Genomic DNA, 14,346 nt, shown 5'->3' with positions numbered 1-14,346 from the left:
TGTCCATGAACTTGTCAAAATAATATACTCCTGTTACCCTTCCTCGTATCACATGCAAAGACTTCACTACTTGCTGTGGCGTTATAGAAATCGGTTAACCGGGTGAGTTGGCCGTGCGGTTAGGGGCGCGCAGCTGTGAACTCGCATCCGGGAGATAGTGGGTTCGAATCCCACTGTTGGCAGCCCTGAAGATGGTTTTCCGTGGTTTCCCATTTTCACACCAGGCAAATGCTGGGGCTGTACCTTAATTAAGGCCACGGCCGCTTCCTTCACATTCTTAGGCCGTTCCTGTCGCATAGTCGCCATAAGACCTGTCTGTGTCGGTGTGACGTAAAGCAAAAAAAAAAAAATCTGTTAGCCGGGACGACAGGAATTTTGTGCGTCTTTCCGCTAATAATTGTGTTAATAATTAAGGGAAATAAAGGAAAGAATTAGCTAATAAGACAATAGGGCTTGTACAAATGGCTTTTTAAATAATTCCTTTAAGTCCTGGTTTCAGCCGGCTAAAATGGAATACAAATAGAATATTTTCTCTAAAAGGTGGGCGGGGGGGAGGGGAGGGCGAGTGCTCCCCCTCATCGCCGCTATTGATAAATCCCACAGATTTACCATTCAAACTAGACTTTACCTGAACGTTTTTACAAGAAGAATGCCAAAAATATTTTAATAATTAATCGATTGAGCCTAGCATCTTATCCTAGGAATGTGTGAAGACTCCATGAGAGAGAATGTTCGTAATCGATAGTAGTAAAACTTGCCTGTTAAATACAGAGAGAAGCAAAGTCATTAAAAGTGGAGTAGAGAGTTTATCAAGATCTCGCCACGCAAGGCCATTCCCATGACAAGGCTGAGTCGTGTGAACCAGGTAGCGGCTTAGTGCAGGTGGACAAATTGCAAACAGAGAAACTTTCCCACCCCCGAAGGAACGCACTAATCCTCTGAGTGTATGCCAGCACCTTGCTCCCAACTTAGCGCTCATTTCTCAACTGAGAGAGTAGGGGTGTGTAAAAGGCTTAGGAATGTGGGCACGACAATCACTTTTACTAATTGAGTGACTTGTACATCTTAGGGATGTTCCATCTTCCGCATTTCAAAGGCGTTCCCACATTCAAACGTTTTCATAATATCTGATATGAATAGGATGATACAAGGTAACAAGTTCTCTCTTTAATTGAGTGCATTTACGCAAGTCATACATTCACTTCTTTTCACAAAAGGTGATTGGAAGTGAAGTATGATAGCCGAGTGACATCATGACTAGCTTCACACCTCGGTTCGAATCCTGTCCAAAGCATGTCAGATCTTAATGTTGAAGACAATTTCTTGGCACACGAACGTAAAATATTAAGCAATTTCCTGAATTGCGACAAAAGTTGAAAGGGCCCAGGAAGGTTTCAAATTGTGAGTCAAACTAATAAAAAATTCGAAAATCAACTCCGGCCTAAATGCAACTCCGGAAAACTGCCTAAAATATCTTGTTCCTTTATTCGTTTTCTTTTTTTATTCAAATCCTAGCCAAATTAATTTATTCGCGTAATTCATTCTGTAACGTGTTCTTTGGTTCAATACTCTCAGGGTTTTTGATTTTTTTTGAAAATGTTCAGACCGAATGCAGTAAAAAAATGAAATGGCGCATGGCTTTTAGTGCCGGGAGTGTCCGAAGACAAGTTCGGCTCGCCAGATGCAGGTGTTTTGATTTGACACCCGTAGGTGACCTGCGCGTCGTAATGAGGATGAAATGATGATGAAGACGACACATACACCCAGTTCCCGTGCCAGGGAAATTAACCAATTAAGGTTAAAATTCCCGACCCTGCCGGGAATCGAACCCGGGACTCCTGTGGCCAAAGGCCAGCACGCTAACCATTTAGCCATGGAGCCGGACACCGAATGCAGTTATAAGGGCTTAAGTGAAACTCCACATTGACACACATTACATGTGCTTAAGTGAAACAGTGCATTGACTCACGTTAGCGCTTTTCGGATTGTTATGTGACAACTACAAACATAGCATTTGGCTCCATGGCTCCCATGGGAGCAGTGGAGCAGATTCCTTAGTATATAAATAAAATCGTAACATTCGTGTGTCTATCCATTGACTATTTTTACAAAATTTTCGTACCGCTATCCGTTTAAGGAGGTATTGGCATCTTTCCTTTAAGTAATTCAAAGTATGAAACATGTGTGTAAAATTTGCAAAGTCCGTAAACGGATAGCTGTACGAAAATTTCGCAAAAATAGTCAATGTACAGACGCACGGGCGTTACAATTTTATTTATATAGATAAGGAATCTGCTCCACGTATAACACTTTTTGGGCTATGTCCGCTGGACTTAGCCTGCAAAACCGACCGTTCACGATATCTCCCTTACCAATCCTCTTGTTGAAAAAAATGCACATGAGAAAAAAGTTTTAGAAATGGATTTCCATCGTGGTTAGTCGATTTCCAGTCAGGTTGGTCTTGTATTTATTGTGGGAGAGTAAAATACTGTTTCTAGCTAGTTGCTTTACGTCGCACCGACACAGATAGGTCTTATGGCGACGATGGGACAGGAAAGGGCTAGGAGTGGGAAGGAAGCGGCCGTGGCCTTAATTAAGGTACAGCCCCAGCATTTGCCTGGTGTGAAAATGGGAAACCACGGAAAACCATTTTCAGGGCTGCCGACAGTGGGGTTCGAACCTACTATCTCCCGAATACTGGATACTGGCCGCACTTAAGCGACTGCAGCTATCGAGCTCGGTAATCACTGTTTCGGTTTCCTATAAAATCCCAGTCCATTTCGGGAATTTGAAATAGTATGGACCTTAAAACCTACCTTTACCGGGCGAGTTGGCCATGCGGATAGGGGCGCGCGGCTGTGAGCTTGCATTCGGGAGATAGTGGGTTCGAATCTCACTGTCGGCAACCCTGAAGGTGGTTTTCCGTGGTTTCCCATTTTCACACCAGACAAATGCTGGGGCTGTACCTTAACTAAGGCCACGACCGCTTCCTTCCAACTCTTAGGCCTATCCCATCGTCGACCTAAGACCTATCTGTATCGGTGTGACGAAAAGACACTAGCAAGCAAAACCTACCTTTGGACAGGCGGGTGCTAAATGTAAAGTTTGGTTGAAATATCTTCAGTAGTTTTCAAATTATAAGAAATACGCTTTACACGTACCCGCTTTTGAGTTAATTCCATTGGGACTTGAGCTGAAAAACCGCCCGTTAATAATATCTCTCTTTTCAATCCTCGTATCAAAATGTTGAACACGAGAAAAATGTTTTAGAATTTGATTTCCATTCAGGATGGCAGATTTGCATTAATTTTTGAAGTGCATATTTTGTGGGAGTGCAAAATCATGGTTTCAGTTTCGGATAAACCCCCATTAAATTTAGGTATTCATAAATAATACTGGCTCTAAAACTTACTAAATTACAGGTGGATTTTAAATATCATGTTTCGTAGAAATATATCCAGTAGTTTTCAACTTATAAGAACTCAGACAAACAACAGACAAACAAACAATCAATCAGACACCAAAACTAAATATATGCAGATGGTCATTATTACACCTGAAACGGATAACTGTACGGAAATTTTGCCAAAATGGTCAATGAACAGACACACGGTCGTTACCATTTTATTTATCTAGATATATCGCAATTGGGAAATATCTCGGTTAAAACGTAATTACCCAACAACAATATCTACCACTACAACTAAAACAACAAGAGTACAACAAGCAATTCTATGGAAAGAAAATATTAAAGAAATACTACTAGTTTAACATTCTAAATCTAGCAACGTATACAAATCCACCCACAACTTAAGTATTTCCAGTGCTTAACACTACGGCTTCCAATATTTCTCTAAGTTTAAAACAGCAGACGTGTTGAAGGGAAGCCACTGACGATGTCGTTTATCAGTCTCACCTTTCTGTACGATAAAGGTCAATCTTTCTGAGTGGCTAGCATGGTAGTTTTATGGCTTTCTGAATCCATAGTGTTGGTTCCACTCCGGCTCGGTTTGGTGGTATATGAAGATTTACCGCCAAGTACGGCTCCGTGGATAACTGGTTAGCGTGCTGTCCTTTGGTCTAAGGGGTCTCGGGAACGTTCTCCGGCTGGGACGGGTATTTTAACTTTCATAGGTCAATACCTCAGTCTCTGGGACTGGGTGTCTGTGCAGTATTCAACTTCAGATTTCATCTTAGGAAGGGCCCCATCCTCAAAGACGCGTAGGTCACCCATGGGAGTCAACTCGAAGGATCTCTACCAGGCCTTGTGGTTTCTCCTACCACTACTGTTACTATTACTTGCATTCACACAATTACTCTTTAAATCAGTTGAGCGCCAGCCACTCTAGTAATCGACTAATTCGGAGAGCATACCTCTTATATTTATTATTCTCAGGGCGTGGGGTGATAAACTCACACACCTGACAATATACAGCAATATGGATCAGGACAGATGTATATCGTGGTCACATATCCACAATTGGTAAGTTGAATCATTTAATCAATTACTATTAATAAAAGAAAACTGAACTCATGACTATACTTTATATCACAATCAACATGCATTATTTTAATTGAACAATATAATACTCCGTGAGAGTTGTTGTTACATACAAGGAAACCTGATATCAATTTAAGAAAATATTGGCATTTTACGTGAATTATATTTGATATCGCCGCTGATTAATTTCTTCTTCATGTTATTTATGCGTAATATGTCTGATACTGTAATTACCTATATCGGCAACAATCGCTGCTGAACTTCGTACTCCTGGAACCACCCCGTCCGGTTTGTAGCCGGAGGTTGTAGTCTGTTATCTCATCTTCTTACGTAAATGACGTTGGTCTACTTTGCCTGTTCGAGTGTAATGACCACCATGTGGTCTCGTCCTCTCGTACTCATTGTCAGAAATTGGAAGACTCTACTGAAGAACCTGTAATATTCAGGCATACTATCTACTATAGTTTCACACGTCCTGATAGCTAATATATAGACTGTTGTTATAAATACAACAGTTCTAGGTGATGTTAGATGCATCTACGTATGATTCAATTCTCGAACAAAGTTCGCGCAATACGTAATAGAATTAAATTAAGAATTCGAAGTACACTAACGACTGTTAACTGCATATATCTATTAAGGTCGATATATACTGCCTATACATCTACAGAAAACGGCACCAGGCCTCTCGTGAATATACTGAAATTAACTTGCATTCAGATGTTCTACCTTGCAATTAGATGCTGCCGCTTCTCCATCAGAACAGTACAAATTACCACTCATATTAGACGACTCTATTATTCCTGCATCGACTTAAATAAACTCGTTATGTCCTCGCGTTTCCCTTCTACATCGTCATCCCTTCCACGCCGATGCACGGTAGTTAGCGAATACGGAAGAAAGCTCGAAGTCACGTGGCAACGGGTGATACAAAATTTGTCATGTGGCTTACTAGCTTCCCCACGCGTATGAACGGTTACAGACTGTCCGTGTGAACGGAAACTTCCTTGCCTAAGGCAACATCAGTTAAACATCACCTTGTTGCCCAATGTCATGCCAGCTCTTCTGCCTTCAGTTACAAGTTAAAATATGACTCTCTTTTCAAATGAACAAATCTCACTTATTTACATTCATAATGATTAGAAACAGAATTCCCTTATCGAATGATTAGATGGCATGAGATGCGTGATACCTAATTAATACTATAATCTAACTGATGAAAATCAGAATATGTTTAAAATCTAATGAATCGGGTTAGTAATGATAATAATTATAATGAACGCTGAATGAAGCCCATACAAAACAATAAAATGGAGAAAGATTAATCAACTTCTGTGAGACCTTTGATCTGAAACTAATGTCAACTCATTTTTTAGCACGCCCGCACAAGGAAACAACGATGTAGGAGAATTTCAAATAGACCATGTGGCTATTACAAAGAAAAACTAGAAGGAGATCATGAATGTAAAAGTCAAGAAGGGTATCGTCGACTCTGATCACCACCTATCTCTAATCAAAGTGAAGTTTCAACCTATAGTAAAAGACCGAAATGTAGATCACGGCGAAACTCAAGAATCGACCCAGAGAATCTGAAGCAAAACTCAAGCTCTTTCCTGGCCAATATCTACGAGCAAAATGCTACTAGTTGGTCAGAACGTAAAGACGAACTTGTAAAAGCAGCCAAGTGCACTAACGTGCCACTGAGGAAATGTAAACATCAGTGGTGGAACGATACCTGTGATAAGGCGTTAGAACTTCGCATGAAAGCATGGCAAGACTGGAATTCACAGAAAACCACAGAGAAGTGGCATGCCTTCATTAAAATCCAGAAGGAGACATCAAAAAATATAAGATTCCAAAAACGTCACTAAGGTCAGATCAGACTGGCAGAAATCGAGCAAGAGTTCAAGAAAAACAATACTAGGAACTTTTACAGAACCTTTAAAGAAGAAATGACGAGTTACAGAGCACCTACTCTAGGTTTTTAACGAACAGATGGGACTTTAGAAACAAATAAACACTGTAAACTTTCAAAGACCTTCTAAATTGCGAACCTCCTACTGACCAACTCACTTTTGAAATATCAGAACCAAATCCAGATTCAGAGCCTTCAAAAGTAGAAGTTGAACAAATAATACATGAGTTAAAAGCAACGAAGCTCCAGGGGAAGATGGTATAATTGCCGAAATGTGTAAACTAGGTGGCAGAAATCTCGCTGAGAAAATCCATAAATTTCTTACAGATATCTGGACAAGTGAAACAATTCCTGAAGAGCGAAAGTGTGCAATGATTCACCCATTACATTCACCCATCACATAAGAAAGGGGATAAACTGACATAAATAACCAGAGAGGTATTCCCTTCTAGGAGTCATCTAAAAAATGCTTTCAAAACTCCTACTCAAGAGACTAGAAGTGCAAACAGATCATTTGATTGGAGAATATCGGGCAGGGTTCAGGAAAGGCAGGGCGTGCGCAGAACAGATTCTTAACATCAAGTCCACCCTACAAATTCGTAAAAGCAGGCAAACAGTGATTACTTTTGTGGACTTCAGAAAGGCATATGATTCTATAGATAGACCGACACTTTTCCGTGAACAGGAAGAATTCAAAGTAGACAGGGAAACAAGGGAATTAATCATGCAGACACTAACTGGCACCACTTCCAATGTTAAATTCTTAGGGGATTGTCTGAACCGTTTGATGTTAAAACAGGAGTCCGACAAGGAGAATGGTTGTCCCATTTATTGCTTAATATTGTTTTGGAAAAAAGTGATTAGGACTTGGGAAAAAGAAGTTAAAGGAATAACCCTTGGCAGATTACGTGAAAACAAAATTAATTTACAGTGTTCGGCCTTCGCTGATGACTTAGCTGTGTTATCTAATAACAGAAGGAAGCGATTGCATCTATTGAAAAACTTCATGAAATTGCAACCAGAACAGGACTCCAGATCTCATATCAGAAATCTCATAACGTGGAAGGATCCCTTCGGTACCTAGATGGACAACCAATGAAAACCCAATATGGCAAAATATCTCAAGTGTCTAAATTCAACTACCTGGGAGAAGTCATCCAACCTTGAGGACTCAATCGTGAAGCAAACTACAAAGAGCATACAGACTCACTTGGAGCAGATTTACAAAACAATCTATATCCATAAATGCAAAATTATATTCATCTGAAACACTAATCATTGAGGCAGATCATTGATAAAAGATGTAGAAAAGCAAGAAAGAAAAATCTTTAGGAAAATTGTTGGACTACTCTTTACAGGGGGAATTTGGATGATAAGAAAGTCTCATGACCTGTACACTAAGAGAAAATCTCAGACACGTTTAGGAAAAGACGTTTGTGGACATATTCTCAGAATCCTCCCCTGCAAACCATGTGACCTTGCTTAAAGACTCAATATGGCGGTTCCATAAGTGACTGGCGACAAATGCGCGTCGTTGTGCCTGATGACGTTGGGTTAACAGTGGCACCCGTGTGCGGCGCCGGCTCCCATACCCCATAGAACCCATGTTCCTACGGATTGTCCACTGGGAGACGTGTCTACCGCGGCCTGTGTTGAATTGAGCCGTGATTTGTTGCACGGTTTCCCGTCTGTCACTATTGATAATCCGTCTCAGATGTCGCTGGTCCCGGTCATCGAGGGTGGCTGGACGGCCGGTCGTTCGTCTGTTGTGGACGGTGACACCCGCATTCAACCATCTACGATACACCCTGGACACGGTTGATCGTGTGAAGCCGAATTCCCGCACCACTTCCGAAATCGCACTTCCCATCCGTCGGGCACCGACCACCATACTCCGTTCGAACGGTGTCAGCTCACGACGGCGTTCCATGTTACACCTGTCACAAGCACAGCCACTGCTCACAAGCTCTCCTATACAACAGCCGCTGGCACAGGGGGCGTGTGGTGCGCAGACAACACACCTGGGCATCAGTGCCCCGCTATCCTATGACATTTGCTTAGTCAGTGTAGGATGTAGTAGTTATGTAAAAATGAAAAGGTTAGCACAGGATAGGGTGGCATGGAGAGCTGTATCAAACCAGTCTATGGACTGATGGCTCAAACAACAACATTCTCAGAATGAGTAATCAGAAACTGACCAAAATAATTCTGAACCTAGCCCTATCAATGGAAGTAAAAAACAATTATCTACTCGAAGTTGGAAAAATCTTGACGAAATAGGCATCACAGATGACATTGTGTTAAATAGATCTAAGTTCAGGAAATTAGTCCACAATCACCGGTTTAAACATCGTACAAGCACTACCACCAACAGAACTTGGTCAGAAGATCGCAAGGAAAGTCACAGCGAGAAGATGAAGAGATTTTGGGAGAGGAAGAAGGCAACAACATCAGCTAAATGAGTTCAATCGCGCACTTTAGTTGGGTATAACGAAGAAAGGAAAATGAACTCTGTAACCCTGTTGTATGGTTACAGCCTCAATAGAGGTCCCCTGATACGTAGGCCAGTACGCTGACTATTCAGCCAAGTAGACGGAATTTCTATCAACACCATATTTATGAATATATTGTACAGTCTGAAGTACTGTAAAGTCTTTTTTTTTTTTTTACAATTGGCTTTACGTCGTACCGACACAGATAGGTCTTATGACGACGATGCGATAGGAAATGGCTTGGAGTTGGAAGGAAGCAGCCGTGGCCTTAATTAAAGTACAGCCCCAGAATTTGCCTGATGTGAAAATTGGAAACCACGGATAATTATCTTCAGAGCTGCCCACAGTGAGGTTCAAACCAACTATCTCCCGAATACTGGATACTGGCCGCAACTAACCGAGTGCAGCCATCGAGCTCCGTGAACTGTAAAGTAAGGGCGGATCCATTCTGACAAGGACTACTGAAGAGTAGCTGAAACTTCCACTTATTTACAATGTCAATGTGGCCTAACATAGTAAAATAATTCTATCGCCACTTCACTGATGCCTAGGCCATCTATGATAGCTGATGGCGGAGCTGTTGAGGATCCAACCAGCCTTCAGACTGAGGACTAAACATACATCCATACTGCACCCGCTCACTTTCTCATCCGGGTACAATACATACATCATTTGTCACTATAATAATAAGTGAAGGTTTTTTTGGAAGATCGTTTACAGTGCGCTCCTGCTGTTTTTCTATCATTTATTTAAAATGATTGTCTACTCTTTGCAGCACATTCTACCAATTTTTAATAGCCATAGATTTAAAACTGGGAAAAGGTTCTTCTTTTGTTCGTCACACCGTCTCGGAAAGGTCTTAACCCTAAGCAAGCGTCATGACACTTGCGGAACACAACCGGTGTTGTGAGGTCCGGGGGATCGCACATGTTGAAGGTTGAATAAGGTTTTCAATTTTTAAACAAATGCCATTAAATCAACAATGCTGTGTTTAGTTGTTATTAATTCTAATCAATTAACCCTAATTTCACTAAGGAATAAATCCATAGGGCAGTTATTAACAGGTTTTTGAAATATCACGTAGCCGATATCTGTTTCAATCAAGTTTGCCATAAATATTCAAATGAACTGCTTAATATATAGGAAACATTTCTAAATGTTAAATCACAATATGAATAAAGGTCCCAACAATCAAACTGTGAAATTAATTCAAAAAACTAAGTTATGTGGAAACCAGCAGACCTTATATTTCACATAGTCATTCATTCAAACACTTGGAAAATTAAAATATATCCTCCTCTTAACACAAAGATGAAATATGTAAGTCTGTTCTTTCCCCATTCACATCAATGGAAAGCTCAAACATCCTTTAATTTGAAGATCACCTACAAAAATTCACTATCCCATGATAATCAGCATCGCCATTTTCAGAAGTATCTACGCCACTGGTGCTTTCCTCTAATAGAGCGATTACATCTTCGAAAGAAGCACTGCCAGTGCACAATTTTGATAGTCTGGGTTTAGCCACAGTTATAACTACAAAAGAACTTGTGTACAACAATAAAGAAAGTCGCACCAAAAAGAGAAATGTTACATAAACGGCGTTGTGAGGTCCAGAGGACCGCTCGAGTTATGTAGTTAGTACAAGAGAACACATTACGATGTCATCGCAACAGATGCCTGAAGCTAACTGATTAACTTGAAGGTACTGGGACTGCGAAAATCAAGGTTCGATAGGAATTGCATAGGGGAAACAAACAAAACGTCACGACGCTTAGTGAGGATTAAGGTTAGGACTGAGGACGTGGAAGGAAGCAGCCTCAACATTTTCCTGGTGTGAAAATGGGAAACCACGGAAAAATATATTCAGGACTGCCGACAGCAGGATTTGAATCCCAAATACAAGCTCAAACTTACGTGACTCGGAACTACGTAGCCAAATTCCCAGGAGCTGTAAAAGGGACATGTTTTTCTTATACCTACCACAACAATCCGGAAGACGGAAGAATTCCACTTACGGCAAAGAGGATGAACAGTGATGTTGAACTGCGTGGTAAACGTGTTCATCTGGCGACTTACATTTTTACTGTGGATATATACCTTGTTTCGACCCTTAGCTGACTTAATACCTTTTAAAACCCATTTAATAACTAGAAACTACAATAAATACCCACTGAGCGATTTGGCCATGCGATTAGGGTCACGCAGCTGCATTCGGGAGATAGTAGGTTCGAACCCCACTGCCGACAGCCTTGAAGGTGGTTTTCTAAGGTTTCCGATTTTCACACCAGACAAATGCTTCATTAAGGCCATAGTTGTTTCCTTCCCACTTCTAACCCTTTCCTGTCCCATCGTCGCCATAACACCTATCTGCGATGTTGTGATGTAAAGGAAATTGTAAAAAAAAAAAGGTACCCCTGCTAGTTTACACAACTGTAGGAGAAAGCGCACTGAAGTACGTATTCACTGTAGAAAACAACTGCAGAAGAACTTACCGTGCTCTATGAACGGCCATTGCTCCGAAGCCCAATACTGGGTATCCCTGTGCAGAGTCTATATTTCTCCGTAAGGGACCAATAGTCCTCGGCTTCATAAAAGACCAATAACATGCCATGGAACGTGACTAGGAATCTCTTGAAATAGGATTAGTGAGGGTCCAAGGAGAATTTGTATCGTGAGGGTGAGAAAGTGTCTACAAGGTCATTATCATAATGCTTTTAAACATTTCTAACTGACATCACTCTTAAAATCTAGACAGACAGCACGTACCCCCCTCAATAAACAGACGACACACCAATACATTTTATTCGTGGAATCGAAAGAGAAACTTGTTTCTTTTTTAAATTACATTCTTCCCCACTTTCTAAATTTAATTAACATACTGCTTGAAATGACGTTGTGTGCTTTGCTATATAACGAAATGGATTGTAATACGTCTAGAAAAAAAAAACCAAAGTTATGTGGAAACCAGCAGACCTTATATTTTAGGAACTTTAAAAAAATATTTCACATAGTCATTCATACAAACACTTGGAAAATTAAAATATAGCCTCCTATTAACACAAAGATGAAATATGTAAGTCTGTTCTTTCCCCATTCACTTAAATTGATAGCTAAAACATTTTTTAATTTGAAGATCACCTACAAAAATTCACTACCCCACGATAATCAGCATCGTCATTTCCAGAATTATCTGCACCACTGGTGCTTTCCTGTAATAGAGCTAACACATCTTCAAAAGAAGCACTGCCAATACACAATTTTGATAGTCCGGGTTTAGCCATAGTTATAAAACAAACCTCTTACATTAATAATAATATTAATGTTTGTCTAAATTCCATTTTAGTTCGTTACGACTTTTAACAAACATCAGGGTGCCTGATATTTAATTCACAATAGTTTAAAAGTTCTCGAAGTCAGGAACTTGGGAGTTGAAACTTTATACGCTCTTAATCTCACCCGGAGTCACATCCACTATTCCGAAACCTAAAGACCCACAGCTAATTGAGTAATAAGTTAATTGTTATGTACGTCTCACTAACTACTAATTAAGGACACGTAGCTAGACTGGACTAACATCGATGGACTCACAAAATGACAATGTGGGACCCCAGAGAAGGAAGACGGAAAGTGGGAAAGCGAAGAACTAGATGCGCAGCCTGGTTTGCGAGACGGGGAGGAAAACAATCGACAAGATCAGCAAATATAAGGCAAAAGTGAAAAGACCTAGGAAAAATAGTGTGCAGAGATCACTCATCTTATACGAGTTATCCACTCAGACGGGATACACATCTGATAGAGATGAGACTACACAAGTGTTCAACATGCAGTAATGCATCCTCACGAAACAAACTAGGAAATAACCTGTATAATAATGCTTCTCAGGACCTGCTCACCTGATAAGTTAAACTGAGCATTGTCCCTGCATTGCAAGACGCCATAGCCCTTAGGGGATTTACAAAGCTATTTAATTAATTAATTAATTAATTTATTTATTTATTTATTTATTTATTTTAACTACTTTTTCGGTTTTCGGAGACGCAGAGGTGCCGGAATTTCTTCCCGCAGGAGTTCTTTTTCGTGCCAGTAAATCTGCCGACACGAGGCTGACGTATTTCAGCACCTTCAAATACTACCGGACTGAGCCAGAATCAAACCTGCCAGGCTGGGATAAGAAGTATAATAATAATAATAATAATAATTATTATTATTATTATTATAATAAATTCCAAACCCTGATAATTGGCCGCAAGTCACAAATAAGACATCGAGAAACAAGAAAGGAAAATTTTAGAAATATGCTAGAAAAAATATGAAAATGTAAATAGAATGAAAAACGTCCTCACAGGATATTTATATCGCAGAAGAAAAAATCATACATACAATTAGGAAAAAAGCGATTAAAATTCTACCAGAATGGATAACAACAGTTTGACAAAGAACAACAATTGGTATTACCAAAGAAATAATTCAACATATGCCTATAAATAATTTATAAACGTAATAAAAAAACACTGTGGTGTAGTGGTTAGCGTGATTAGCTGCCACCCCCGGAGGCCCGGGTTCGATTCCCGGCTCTGCCACGAAATTTGAAAAGTGGTACGAGGGCTGGAACGGGGTCCACTCAGCCTCGGGAGGTCAACTGAGTAGAGGTGGGTTCGATTCCCACCTCAGCCATCCTGGAAGTGGTTTTCCGTGGTTTCCCACTTCTCCTCCAGGCGAATGCCGGGATGGTACCTAACTTAAGGCCACGGCCGCTTCCTTCCCTCTTCCTTGCCTATCCCTTCCAATCTTGCCATCCCTCCACAAGGCCCCTGTTCAGCATAGCAGGTGAGGCCGCCTGGGCGAGGTACTGGTCATACTCCCCAGTTGTATCCCCCGACCAAGAGTCTGAAGCTCCAGGACACTGCCCTTGAGGCGGTAGAGGTGGGATCCCTCGCTAAGTCCGAGGGAAAAACCGAACCTGGAGGGTAAACAGATGATGATGATGATGATGAATCAAGAGCACTTAACTATCCACGCATGGTAATATATATGAATATTTTCTGAATTTCGAAATTATTCATAAACGCGATTATGAAGGACACTGTGATATTTAGTTGGTGTATTGTAAATCCATGATCGCTAAATCGGAGATCCTATCCTTTTTTTTTTTGACAGGTCAAGTACCAATACAAGGCAAGCAAAGACCTCTTGGAGAAATGGAGGGAGAAGCTTCCGTTACTCGTAAAATCGGGACTAAGTGGGATCAGCAGCAAACGCTACTCCCAGCTGTCTTTGACCCCAGGAATTAATCCAGCACTCGTTTCACATCAACCCAAAAAAGTACAGATTAATACGAAATGAAAATATCATCCATTGAAAATTCTCTAGCTATAAATATTCCTAGTTATTATTATTATTATTATTATTATTATTATTATTATTATTATTATTAT

The sequence above is a fragment of the Anabrus simplex genome, chromosome 1 (assembly GCF_040414725.1).
Source record: "Anabrus simplex isolate iqAnaSimp1 chromosome 1, ASM4041472v1, whole genome shotgun sequence".
NCBI classification, from domain to species: domain Eukaryota; kingdom Metazoa; phylum Arthropoda; class Insecta; order Orthoptera; family Tettigoniidae; genus Anabrus; species Anabrus simplex.
Note: the sequence above shows the minus strand (reverse complement) of the source record.